Source organism: Bos indicus, chromosome 15 (assembly GCF_029378745.1).
Source record: "Bos indicus isolate NIAB-ARS_2022 breed Sahiwal x Tharparkar chromosome 15, NIAB-ARS_B.indTharparkar_mat_pri_1.0, whole genome shotgun sequence".
In the NCBI taxonomy this organism is placed as follows: Eukaryota; Metazoa; Chordata; class Mammalia; order Artiodactyla; family Bovidae; genus Bos; species Bos indicus.
The window spans coordinates 51,134,953-51,148,955 of NC_091774.1; the positions used below are offsets into that span (position 1 = coordinate 51,134,953).

At 41.4% G+C, this 14,003-nt stretch overlaps 1 pseudogene; it reads right to left on the bottom strand.

Annotated features, from left to right (window-relative positions):
• Positions 1-284: 284 nt before the first annotated feature.
• LOC109569006 (olfactory receptor 52K1-like) lies at positions 285-2,751 on the bottom strand (annotated as a pseudogene).
• Positions 2,752-14,003: the final 11,252 nt, after the last annotated feature.

Genomic DNA, 14,003 nt, shown 5'->3' on the forward strand with positions numbered 1-14,003 from the left:
CTGGGTTGAGAAGATCCCCTGGAGAAGGGAATGGCAACCCACTCTAGTATTCTTACCTGGAGAATCCCGTGGTCAGAGGAACCTGGTAGGCTATAGTCCATAGTGTCACAAAGAGTTGGACATGACTGAAGTGAGTTAGCATACACGCAGGAAAGAACTGAGCATGGAGACTCTGGCAGCCCCCTACCACCTATCATTCCCTCACCCCCACTTCAGCATTCCACCAGTCCCACTCTATCTCCGCCTGCCCCTCAACTTCTATGACTGTCTGATCCAGACATCATTTATACATCCTTTCTCAGGAACAGTCCCAAGTCTTGTTCATGAATCTGCTTGGTCTTGACCCCATAGATGATGGGATTCACCATGGGTGGGAAGAGCAGATAGAAATTGGCAAGAAGGATGTGCACATGTGGAGCAGTCCGGCTAGCTACCCGGTGCATGACTGAGGAGATGACGGGAGGTGTGTTGAAGGTTAAAACGGCACCTATGTGGGACACACATGTCCCAAAGGCTTTGTAGCGAGCCTCCTGAGAGACAAACTATAGAACTGCCTGGAAGATGAAGATATAAGACAGGATAACAAAAAGCAGATTGAATGCCCCTATAAACATGGCCACAGCAATGCCATAGATGTTGTTGAAGTGAGTGTCCCCACAGGCCAGCCTTACCACAGCCATGTGCTCACAGTAGCAGTGGGCAATCACTGGACCCTGGCAGTAGTGGAAGCGTCTGTGCAGAAAGGGAAGTGGAGTCATTAGTGTCACAGCCCGAGTCACAGCAGCCAAGCTGATCTTGGTGATAAGTGGCCCAGTAAGGATGGTGCTGTAGTGCAGTGGCTTGCAGATGGCCACATAGTGGTCAAAGGCCATGGCCAGCAGCACTGCTGACTCCATGATGGAGAAGGAGTGGAGAAAGAACATCTGGATCAGACAAGCATAGAAGTTTATCTCTCAATCCCTGAACCAGAAGATGGCCAGCATTTTAGGTACAGTTGAATAGGAAAGGCCTGAATCAATGGCTGCCAACATGGCCAGGAAGAGGTACATGGGCTCATGCAGGCCTGTATCAGCCTGAATGATGAAGAAGAGGGTGCAGTTGCCAAGCAGGGCCAGTGTATAGGCTGAGCAGAAAGGAATAGAGATCCAGACATGTAGGTGCTACAGGCCTGGGATCCCCACCAACAGAAAGACTGCTAGATGAGTTGAGGTGATACTGGAGGCTGACAGGGCCAACAGAAATTTCTCTCTCAACAGAAATTCCCTTCCACAGGGCCCTTCTGGACAGTGCACAGTGTCAGCAGGATTACAGTGTTCAAGTTCAAACTCTGATCATTTACATGGAAGGCTTAGCCCTTGATCTTCTGGACCTTAAAAGAAATTAGAAAATAATCCTAATATGAATTGTGGAACATTGTATCTCACCTTTGCCCTTAAGATGCTCATAAAACTATTGAGTGGTCAGGACATTAAACAACAATAGAGCTAGTAAGGCATCCTTCATAAAGGAATTCAGTGGATGAAGAGTTTTTGTGGTCTTTGCGTAGTCAAGTACAGTGCTATGAAGGACACAGATACCCATTTGATTCAAAACTTACCCAGAAACATTCACTGTCTTCCTTTGCCTCCCAACTCAACCTATACTCCTAATTACAAAGGGGCATTTCTCTTCTGAAATGTAAAGCTTGAATACATAACAAACAATTAAGCCTGATTATTCACTTCCTATGATAATTCACTCCCCTCCAAGTTCTAAATATTTTCTCTAAGAAAGGTTCTTAGAGAACATCAATATGCCAGCAAATTTGGAAAACTCAGCAGTGGCCACAGGAATGGAAAAGGTCCGTTTTCATTCCAATCCCAAAGAAGGCAAAGCCAAAGAATGCTCAAACTACTGCACAATTGCACTCATCTCACATGCTAGTAAAGTAATGCTCAAAATTCCCCAAGCCAGGCTTCAGCAATACGTGAACCGTGAACTTCCTGATGTTCAAGCTGGTTTTAGAAAAGGCAGAGGAACCAGAGATCAAATTGCCACCATCCGCTGGATCATGGAAAAAGCAAGAGAGTTCCAGAAAAACACCTATTTCTGCTTTATTGACTATGCCAAAGCCTTTGACTGTGTGGGTCACAATCAACTGTGGAAAATTCTGAAAAAGATGGGAATACCAGACCACCTGATCTACCTCTTGAGAAATCTGTATGCAGGTCAGGAAAAAACAGTTAGAACTGGACATGGAACAACAGACTGGTTCCAAATAGGAAAAGGAGTACATCAAGGCTGTATATTGTCACCCTGCTTATTTAACTTAGATGCAGAGTACATCATGTGAAACGCTGGACTGGAAGAAACACAAGCTGGAATCAAGATTGCCAGGAGAAATATCAATAACCTCAGATATGCAGATGACACCACCCTTATGGCAGAAAGTGAAGAAGAAATAAAGAGCCTCTTGATGAAAGTGAAAGAGAGGAGAGATGGATCTGCCCTGTGGTCCCTAGGCTCATGTCCCTGACCTAACCTGTTCTCCTCAAACATGAAGCACTCTTCTATTGGCTCTTTACTCAAACTTTGTATCATCCCTCTAGTGATTACTATATAGTCAGGTTTCTGCTGTTATACCGGTCATTATGGTCATTCTGCCAGCTCCAACTCACTTGGCCTCTTTCTTAGATCTGTGTCCCCAGGCCTCTGCCCCAGCCCTACAGGAGCCAGCTGATCCCAGCAGAAGTCTCCCTCCCAGGTATGCATGCCTCTCATCCTGGTTGTGCAGCTCCTTACCGTGCTCTGTGTCCTCATGCCCACCATCCACCACAGGTCATGTGTTCTCACCCCTCAGCATGAGGCTTGGTTCATTTTTTTGGAAGCTTCAGGAAAAATGGTACCATTTTCCTCTGTTAGTGAGGGAAGGGTGGGAAAGAGGGTTATAAAGAGGTCTGACTAATCTTTATGATCAATTATTCTACTTCCAAAAGAAAAAGGAAATAACAGGCCCTGTCCCTGAGGTACAGCCAAAGATGACCCAAGATGGACCTGGTGTCTTCTCTGGGGTGACTCTGGGGACATTCTGTTCCTATCTCCAGTCCTCTGGGGTCCCTCCCCTGGCTCCCCTCACATCCTATTACATCAGGCATGTTTCCCTGGAGGCAGAGCATCCTCTGGTCTCAGTGACCACTGTGCCTCTCTCTACCCTCACCCTCCTTCCTGCAGGGCCTGCCAAGGACACAGCTTCCCCTGAATATGCAAATGGATGCCTGACATGTGTGCTTTCTGAGTGCAACTTATTTAAGTAGGAATCAGCCACAACTGGGTCAAGGTTTGCTATTCATTTTGTGTTTGACTTAATCTGGAGTTTTGATTTTATGCTGTATTGTGGACGGAACTGTGAGCTAAGGTTATGAGTGAGAAATTAGGTTTGAGTCCCAGTCTATGGCTTTGATGAGGCTATTAACCTCTCTGCTCTTTGGATTGTCTCCTTATCTATCATGCGGAGACCTTCATCCCAGTCCTTGCCTACCTCTCATGATTTAGGGAAGATCCATTGTGATCACTGGAGAATAACTATCAATGTCATTATTATTGCTTAATTAACCACTAATAACAACACTAAAGGGGACACTATCCTACTGTGACTGTTCTCAGCACCCACTGTTCTGCCATGGTCCTAGAGGGGAAGCTTGTTTTCCAAATGGCAAGCTCTGTCTTTTAACCTGAACTCATTATTTGAACCATCCCGACAGCTCCTACTATATCCTGCAGGCCACCCCTCTCTTCCCACAAAGACATCAGGATCCTGCTCAGATGTCCTAATGTTTGTCCCTAAGGGAAAAGGACTCACCTCTCTCTCCTGGAGCCTTCAGAACACACTGGGGTGAGGCAGACCTTCTACACAGAGCCTGTGTCAGTAGAGTCTAAGTTAGTCTGAGGAGACAAAGTCTATCTGGAGGTTTCCATGATCCAGACTTAAGGTTCACATGCTGATGTTGGGAGCAGTCTAGAAGATACCCAGGTTGAGTTAGAAAAAGATCATGGTAATTCTGTTTACTTTTTAGAGGAACTACCATGCCATTTTCCACAGTGGCGGTACCATTTTGTAGTCCCACCAACTATGGCAGGGTTCCAATTTTAGCACTTCCACTGACACTTGTTATTATCTGTTTTTTTTTATAATAGTCATCCTACAGATATGAAATGGTAGCCCATTGTGTTATGATTTGCTTTTCCCTAATGATTAGTGAGGTTGAGTGTCTTGTGCTTATTGGCCATTTAGATTCAAATCTTTTGTCCATTGTGAATTGCATTATTTTTGTTTTGCTGTTGTAGTCCTTTATGTTTTCTAGATATTAATCTCTTATCAGCAAATGATTTTCAAATGCTTTCCCATACTGTAAGTTACCTTTTCATTCTCTTAATAGTGTCCTTTGATGAACAAAAGATTTTTATTTTCATGATATTCAATTTATTTATCTGTTTTTCTTTTGGTGCCTGCACTTTAGATTTTGCAATGATTTCTTGGCTATGATAACCCATGTCATGAAGCTTTTCCTCTATCTTTTCTTCTGAATTTTATAATTTCAGATCTTCTGTTTAGGTCTTTGGGCCATTTGAGTTAACTTTTGTATATGGTATAAGAGAATATATTTATTTTGTATGTGGATATCTAGTTTCTTCAGTGCAGTTTATTGAAGCATCAATAATCAATCTTTACATTTTTAATTGAAGTATAATTAATAACTTAAAATTGTATATATTTAAGGTCTACAGCTTAAATATGTATTTGGTGTACATCTACATTGTGAGATAGTTACCACAATCAAGTTGAGTATATCTATTACCATTTTCTTTTTTTCTTTTTCTTTTTACCATCAAGATACCACTTAAGATCTGTCTTTAGCAGATGTCAAGTCTATAACACAGTGTTGTTAACTATCAATAATTCTTAAACACCATCTTATGCAATTCTCTGGTGACATCAAATATGCCCTACTTCCTGGTTTCCTAAATAACACTCTCTGAAAGTTTTCTCCCTCTTATTATGTCTTCTTCTGAGTATCCTTTAGTGTCTAGTTCATCTCTTCCTGGCCTCTTATGGTGGAGTCTCTTCTCTAGCTGTACTCATTCTTTAGGTGATTTACTCATTTCTCATGGCTCTAACTATTCTGTGATGAATCCCAAATGTCAGTCTTCAACTCAGATATCTTTCCTGAACTTCAAATTGGTAAATATAACTTGTTAACCTGATATCTGGAAAAGGGAAAGGCTACCCACTCCAGTGTTCGGCCTAGATAATTCCATGGACTACAGTCCATGGGGTCACAAAGAGTCAGACATGAATGAGTGACTTTCACTTCACCTGAATCTATGCCTGAATATCTAATATAAACGTATATTTCCAAGCTCACACATCCAAAACTGAACTCTGATTTGGTTCCTTTCTTCCTCTACCCTTGTAAACCTGCTTTAATCTCAGTATTTCCCATTGCACTAAAACCCTTCTAATTCACCCAATTCCTCAGGCTGGAAGTCTCCAACCTCAAGTTCATCATATTCTCATAACCCTACATCCAGTCCATCCATTAATAAATCCTACCTGCTTCATCTTCAAAGCATATTCCAAACATAATCACTTTTCATTGCCTCTACAATTAATCCTCTGACTCAAACCATCATTTCACTCTTTGAATATAACAATAACTTTCAAATTAGCTTCTTTCTTATATCTTTGTCCCCCTATATGTAGAACTCAGGGTAGAACTTTTAAAACTTAAGTCACAGCATAACAGAATCCTTTTCAAAGTCATCCAATATCTTTCCACCTCATTTCAAATGAATTCTAGTTTTCATCATGGCTTACCCCCTATTATCTGGCCCCTGGCTACCCTTCCCAATTCCTACCTTCTCTTCTTAATCACTTCACTCTAGCAACTGTCCTGATTCTGTCCCTCAGATTCACCAATCACATTTCAGACCTCAAGACCTATCCATCTGCTGGTCCCTCTGCCTGGTGCACTGTCCTTCATACAGATGTTCACATGTCTCATCCAGATCTCTACTTAAATGTCACCTCTGCAGAAAGGCCAACCATGACAAATCTATCCAAAATTGTGCTCCCTGTCATTTTCTATCTTCTTATCCTATTATTTTCTTCTTAATACTTATCAGTACCTATTTGCGTCATATATTATTTTTAAAAAAATAAAAAGTCATGATCCAGCAATCCCACTGCTGGGCATACACACTGAGGAAACCAGAATTGAAAGAGACACATGTACCCCAATGTTCATCGCAGCACTGTTTATAATGGCCAAGACATGGAAGCAACCTAGATGTCCATCAGCAGATGAATGGATAATAAAGCTGTGGTACATATACACAATGGAGTATTACTCAGCCATTAAAATGAATACATTTGAATCAGTTCTAATGAGGTGGATGAAACTGGAGCCTATTATACAGAGTGAAGTAAGCCAGAAAGAAAAACACCAATACAGTATACTAATGCATATATATGGAATTTAGAAAGATGGTAACAATAACCCTGTATACGAGACAGCAAAAGAGACACTGATGTATAGAACAGTCTTTTGGACTCTGTGGGAGAGGGTGGGATGTTTGGGGAGAATGGCATTGAAATATGTATAATATCATATATGAAACGAGTCGCCAGTCCAGATTCGATGCACGATACTGGATGCTTGGGGCTGGTGCACTGGGACGACCCAGAGGGATGGTATGGGGAGGGAGGAGGGAGGAGGGTTCAGGATGGGGAACACATGTGTACCTGTGGCAGATTCATTTTGATATATGGCAAAACCAATACAATATTGTAAAGTTAAATAAAATTTAAAAAAATAAAAAGTCTCTCCACAGACGTAAAGAACAAACATATGGACACCAAGGGAGTAAGGGGTGGAGGTGATAAACTAGGAGATTGGGATTGACATATATACTCTATTGATACTGTATATAAAATACACAGCTGAGAATCTACTGTATAGCTCAGGGAGCTCTACCTAATGCTCTCTGGTGACCTAGTGTTAGTCGCTCAGTCATGTCCAACTCTTTGCAATCCAATGGACTGTAGTCTGCCAGGCTCCTCTGTCCATGAAATTCTCCAGGCAAAAATACTGGAGTGGGTTGACATTTGTTTCTCAGAAATGATGAGCTAAATGAGATGGAAATCCAAAAAAGAGGCATTATGCATAGCTGATTCACTTTGCTGTACAACAGAAACTAACACAACTAACACAACATTGCAAAGCAACTATACACCAATAAAATTTTAATTAAAAATTAGATTAAAAAGCAAAAACTAAATAAAGTCTCTCTTACTAACCTAGAAGTTCCAAGAGAACAAGGATTTTGTCTTCTTTGTTCACTACTATATTCCTGGTACTTAGAAAAATGTTGACACATAGTAGGTGCTCAACGATGTTCTGTATAACAAATATCCTTAGTTGAATAAAGGTCTGCCCAATGATATCCCAAGTTAACAATGAGTGACCATGCCTATCCCTGAGGCACATCAAGATAAGGGAGATCCTAAGCTTAGCTTTGAGCACTGTGATACTGGAATAAAATCTAAGAGTCAGTTTATGAATCTGCTATTGCCACTTATTCTCTTTATTAGAATCAAATGTGTCTCTGGAAGAACTGAATGAGAGAATAGCCAAAACTCAGTATCTCAGAAACTTAATTCTTGAAGTATGAGGCTCCTATGAGAATCTATGGGAATCTATATGCTGAAAACAAAGCCTACACCACCTTTCTCTCCGTCATCTGAGCCATGCCATCTCCCACTACTTCATCCCTCCACTATCTGCATTTAAAGCTACTTAAAGTTGGATTCTTTTCAGTTCTTTGTATCTCCAAGACAAGGTCAGATACATACTAAGTAAAGAACATACAGTTGTTGACTTCCTGGTTGTCTAAAATAAGTTTCATGTCTGCCTGGCCTACATTTGATTGGAATACCACTGGACAAGCTGATCATTCAACAGCTTTCTCCCCAAACCTAAAATCACACAATCTCATTTTAAGCAGTAACAGAGAAAAAGATGGATTCACCATGGTATTTGACTTCACAAAACCCATTGTGTGGGAAGATGACTGAAAAAGAATAATGTAGAAATAGCAACAATCATCTATTAAGAACTTATTATGACCCAGGCACTGTGTTAAACATCTTAAATGTAATATGACAACTCTCCCTATATTTATAGAGGCTAAGAAGCAGTTATTTATCTAAGGTAACACTAGGCCATTCAGGTATGACCTAAATGAAATCCCTTATGATTATACAGTGGAAGTGACAAATAGAGTCAAGAGATTAGATCTGATAGACAGAGTGCCTGAAGAACTATGGAGGAGGTTCATAATAGTGTACAAGGGGCAGTGATCAAAGCCATCCCCAAGAAAAAGAAATGCAAAAAGCAAAATGTTTGTCTGAGGAGGTCTTGAAAATAGCTGAGAAAAGAAGGGAAGTAAAAGGCAAAGGAGAAAAGGAAGATATACCCATCTGAATGCCAAAGAGTTCCAAAGAATAGCAAAGAGAGATAAGAAAGCCTTCCTCAGTGATCAAGGCAAAGAAATAGAGGAAAACAATAGAATGGGAAAAACCAGAGATCTCTTCAAGAAAATTAGAGATACCAAGGGAACATTTCATGCAAAGATGGGCTCAATAAAGGAGAGAAATGGTATGGACCTAACAGAAGCAGAAGATATTAAGAAGAGGTGGCAAGAATACACAAAAAGATTATACAAAAAAGGTCTTAATGACCCAGATAACCATGATGGTGGATCACTCACCTAGAGCCAGATATCTTGGAGTGCAAAGCCAAGTGGGCCTTAGGAAGCACCACTACAAACAAAGCTAGTGGAAGTGATGAAATTCCAGCTGAGCTATTTCAAATCCTAAAAGATGATGCTGTTAACGTGCTGCACTCAATACGCCAGCAATTTTGGGAAACTGAGCAGTGGCCACAGGACTGGAAAAAGTCAGTTTTCATTCCAATCCCAAAGAAAGGCAATGACAAAGAATGTTCAAATTACCACACAATTGCACTCATTTCGCATGCTAGAAAAATAAGGCTCAAAATTCACCAAGCTAGGCTTCAACAATATGTGAAGCAAGAACTTCCAGATGTTCAAGCTGGATTTAGAAAAGGCAGAGGAACCGGATATCAAATTGTCAACATCTCCTGGATCATAGAAAAAGCAAGAGAATTCCAGAAAAACACCTACTTCTGCTTCATTGAGTAGGCTAAAAGTCTTTGACTGTGTGGATCACAACAAACTGTGGAAAATTCTTAAAAAGATGGGAATAGCAGACCACCTCACCTGCCTCCTGAGAAATCTGTATGCAGGTCAAGAAGCAACAGTGAGAACCAGACATGGAACAATGGACTGGTTCCAAATTGGGAAAGGAGTATGTCAAGGCTGTACATTGTCACCCTGCTTATTTAACTCATATGCAGAGTACATTATGTGAAATACAAGGCTGGATGAAGCACAAACTGGAATCAAGACTGCCAGGAGAAATATCAACAACCTCAGATATGCAGATGACACCACCAGTATGACAGAAAGCAAAGAGGAACTAAAGAACCTCTTGATGATGGTGAAATAAGAGAGTAAAAAAGCTGGCTTAAAAGTCAACATTCAAAAAACTAAGATCGTGGCATCTGGTCCCATCATGTCATGGCAAATAGATGGGGAAACAATGGAAAGAGTGGGAGACTTTATTTTGGGGGGCTCCAAAATCATTGTGGATGGTGACTGTAGTGATAAAATTAAAAGACGCTTGCTCCTTAGAAGAAAAGCTATGACAAACTTATTACAAAGCAGAGGCATTACTTTGCCAACAAAGGTCTGTCTAGTCAAAGCTATGGTTTTTCCAGTAGTCATGTGTGGATGTGAATGCTGAACCATAAAGAAGGTTGAGCACCAAAGAATTGATGCTTTTGAACTGTGGTGTTGGAGAAGACTCTTGAGAGTCCCTTGGACTGCAAGGCGATCAAACCAATCAATCCTAAAGGAAATCAATCCTGAATATTCATTGGAGGGACTGATGCTGAATATTGATGCTGAAGCTCCAACACTTTGACCAGCTGATGTGAAGAGCTGACACATTGGAAAAGACCTGATGCTGGGAAAGATTGAAGGCAGGAAGAGAAGAGGACAACAGAGGATGAGATGGTTTGATGGCATCACCGACTGAATGGATATGAGTTTGAGCAAACTCCGTGAGACAGCGGAGGACAGGGAAGCCTGGAGTGCTGCAGTCCGTGGAGTTGCAAAGAGTTGGACACAACTGAGAAACTGAACAACAACAAGGTAACACCAAAGAGATTTAAAGTAGTCAGTATCACACAAGCAGCATTTGATAAGATATTGTGTGGACACTCATTGTGGCTCTGAGGATCAGAGACAATTCATAAAAATAGAAACTTTGATTTAGGCTTCAGTGGTTTCCAGAAAATGCTCATTATACCTTATCTGCCATGTTTTATACATGCTGTCTTCCCTCCCTCATGTGCCCCTTTCTCCAAGCCCACCTTGTACTTCTAAACCCGAAATCCTTGACCCTAATTCCCTGCTAAATGAGCCTCTGTCTTTTTTTATGTCTATACATATCTTATTGAATTAATTAACTTTTGTATGTCTTACCCATTCTCCAAACCAGGGTGAGACCTCCTTGAGTACAGGGGCATACTCTTTCAACTCTGTGCCCTAACATCTTGCATAGTTCTTTGCATATAATAGATTCTCAAGCAGTGATCACTGAATTGGATAAAATAATAAAAACTCTTACTTTTTATTGAGAGTTTGGCATAAACCAAGCAAAATGTTCTATGCCCTGGATATATCATCTCATTTAATATTCATTGCCTCCTCATTTTATAAAGAAATGACATTCAGAGAAGTAGCTTGCTCCACCACCCCACCACCACCACCCCGCAAAAACAAAAAAAAACAAAAACCACTGATAAACAAATTGGATTTGGAACAGATGGAAGGGACCAGGAGGGAAAGCAATATTAGTTTTATAAATAAATAAATATGTCCTTAAATGCATTCCTGTGCCAAAAACCTTTAGGATTACTTGTGCTCAGGGGTCTCTCCACCTAACTCTCTTCTACCCACACTGAACTTGCAGGGTGGATTTTCTCTGGTGTCCTATCCTTCCCTCCTACTCCATCAAAGTCTACATTTCCTAACTTCAATTTTCTGACTCTTTGCAGCATCCCAGAGGTCTTTTTAGTGCCTTCATCCCCAGGGAATTTTTCACTCTCTGCTAAGGCCCTAATAACAAGATAAATACTCCAGCTCTTTTGTTCCCCACACTCCAAGCCCTGCAGGACCTGAGGCTCCATTGCCACTCCCTACCCCAGACCCGGTAAGCCTGTGTGTTCATCCCTACAATAGGCACAGTACTCAGCAGATCAAAGACCAGACAGCTACTAAGATAATTTTCTCCTGAGGTATTCTCCACTTCATACAAAAAGGCTTAGGAATCATCACACCTTTTGATCACCGTTCTGTGCCACGTGGTCTTAGTGCTCTTCAGATACGTGCCTCCCATAATGATTCCTCCTAGTAGTCCCTGACATAGGAATCATCCCTTTTGGGTCACAGATGAGAAAGCAGGTGGAGAGAGGTTAGGTGATGACTGAGATCACACAGCTTGGCAGGGAACTTCCAGGTGCTTATGAGCACCTCTAGTGACAGAGAACTTGCTCTTTTCCTTGTAAGACAGCCTTGTTCCTGAAACTTTAGCTTCTATTCTTGTATATTTTTAAGTAAAGGCTTTCTCACCCCAAATACGAAGATAATTAGGAATAAAGAGGGTGAGGGGCATTTTGTTGTTGTTGAGTCCCCATTTGCATAGTGGGAAAAATGAAGTTGGAATATTTTTTGTTAAGCAAAATAAATGCTCAGATTCCAGGAAAGAGGTCAAGGTGAAAGTAAGGGCTTTTGGATCCTCACTTTCTGGCCTTCTCATTAATATTTGAGTTAGATCCCATGAAAACCAAGGGGGGAAGATTGCAGGAATTTGGGAAATGATGCAAGGCAGAAAGTGGGTTACCATCACCAGCATTCAGATGAGCTCTTGCTGCTTTCAGTTCAGTTCAGTCACTCAGTCATGTCCGACTCTTTGCAAGCCCATGAACTGCAGCGTGCCAGGCCTCCCTGTCCATCACCAACTCCCGGAGTCCACCCAAACCCATGTCCACTGAGTCGGTGATGCCATCCAACCATCTCATCCTCTGTTGTCCCCTTCTCCTCCTGCACTCAATCTTTCCCAGCATCAGGGTCTTTTCAAATGAGTCAGCTCTTCACATCAGGTGGCCAAAGTATTGGAGTTTCAGCTTCAGCATCAGTCCTTCCAATGAACACCCAGGATTGATCTCCTTAAGGATGGACTGGTTGGATCTCCTTGCAGTCCAAGGGACTCTCAACAGTCTTCTCCAACACCACAGTTCAAAAGCATCAATTCTTCAGTGCTCAGCTTTCTTTATACTCCAACTCTCACATCCATACATGACTACTCAAAAAACCATAGCCTTGACTAGACTGACCTTTGTTGACAAAGTAATGTCTCTGCGTTTTAATATGCTATCTAGGTTGGTCATAACTTTTCTTCCAAGGAGTAAGCATCTTTTATTTCATGGCTGCAATCACCACCTGAAGTGACTTTGGAGCCCAGAAAAATTAAGTCAGCCACTGTTTCCACTGTTTCCCCATCTATTTGCCATGAAGTGATGGGACTGGATGCCGTGATCTTCGTTTTCTGAATGTTGAGCTTTAAGCCAACTTTTTCACTCTCCTCTTTCACTTTCATCAAGAGGCTCTTTATTTCTTCTTCACTTTCTGCCATAAGGGTGGTGTCATCTGCATATCTGAGGTTATTGATATTTCTCCCGGCAATCTTGATTCCAGCTTGTGCTTCCTCCAGCCCAGTGTTTCTCATGATGTACTCTGCATATAAGTTAAATAAGCAGGGTGACAATATACAGCCTTGACGTACTCCTTTTCCTATTTGGAACCAGTCTGTTGTTCCATGTCCAGTTCTAACTGTTGCTTCCTGACCTGCATATAGGTTTCTCAAGAGGCAGGTCAGGTGGTCTGGCATTCCCATCTCTTTTAGAATTTTCCACGATTTATTGTGATCCACACAGTCAAAGGCTTTGGCATACTCAAAAAAGCAGAAATATATATTTTTCTGGAACTCTCTTGCTTTTTCAATGACCCAGCGGATGTTGGCAACTTGATCTCTGGTTCCTCTGCCTTTTCTAAAACCAGCTTGAACATCTGGAATTTCACAGTTCACGTATTGCTGAAGCCTGGCTTAAAGAATTTTAAGCATCACTTTACTAGCATGTGAGATGAGTGCAATTGTGTGGTAGTTTGAGCATTCTTTGGCATTGCCTTTCTTTGGGATTGGAATGAAAACTGACCTTTTCCAGTCCTGTGGCCACTGCTGAGTTTTCCAAATTTGCTGGCATATTGAGTGCAGCACTTTCACAGCATCATCTTTCAGGATTTGAAATAGCTCAACTGGAATTCCATCACCTCCACTAGCTTTGTTCATAGTGATGCTTCCTAAGGCCCACCTGACTTCACATTCCAGGATGTCTGGCTCTAGGTGAGTGATCACACCATCGTGATTATCTGGGTCGTGAAGATCTTTTTTGTACAGTTCTGTGTACACCACCTCTTCTTAATATCTTCTGCTTCTGTTAGGTCCATACCATTTCTGTCCTTTATTGAGCCCATCTTTGCATGAAATGTTCCCTTGGTATCTCTAATTTTCTTGAAGAGATCTCTAGTCTTTCCCATTCTATTTTTTCCCTCTATTTCTTTGCATTGATCACTGAGGAAGGCTTTCTTATCTCTTCTTGCTATTCTTTGAAGCTCTGCATTTAAATGGGTATATCTTTCCTTTTCTCCTTTGCTTTTCACTTCCCTTTCTTTTCACAGCTATTTGTAAGGCCTCCTCA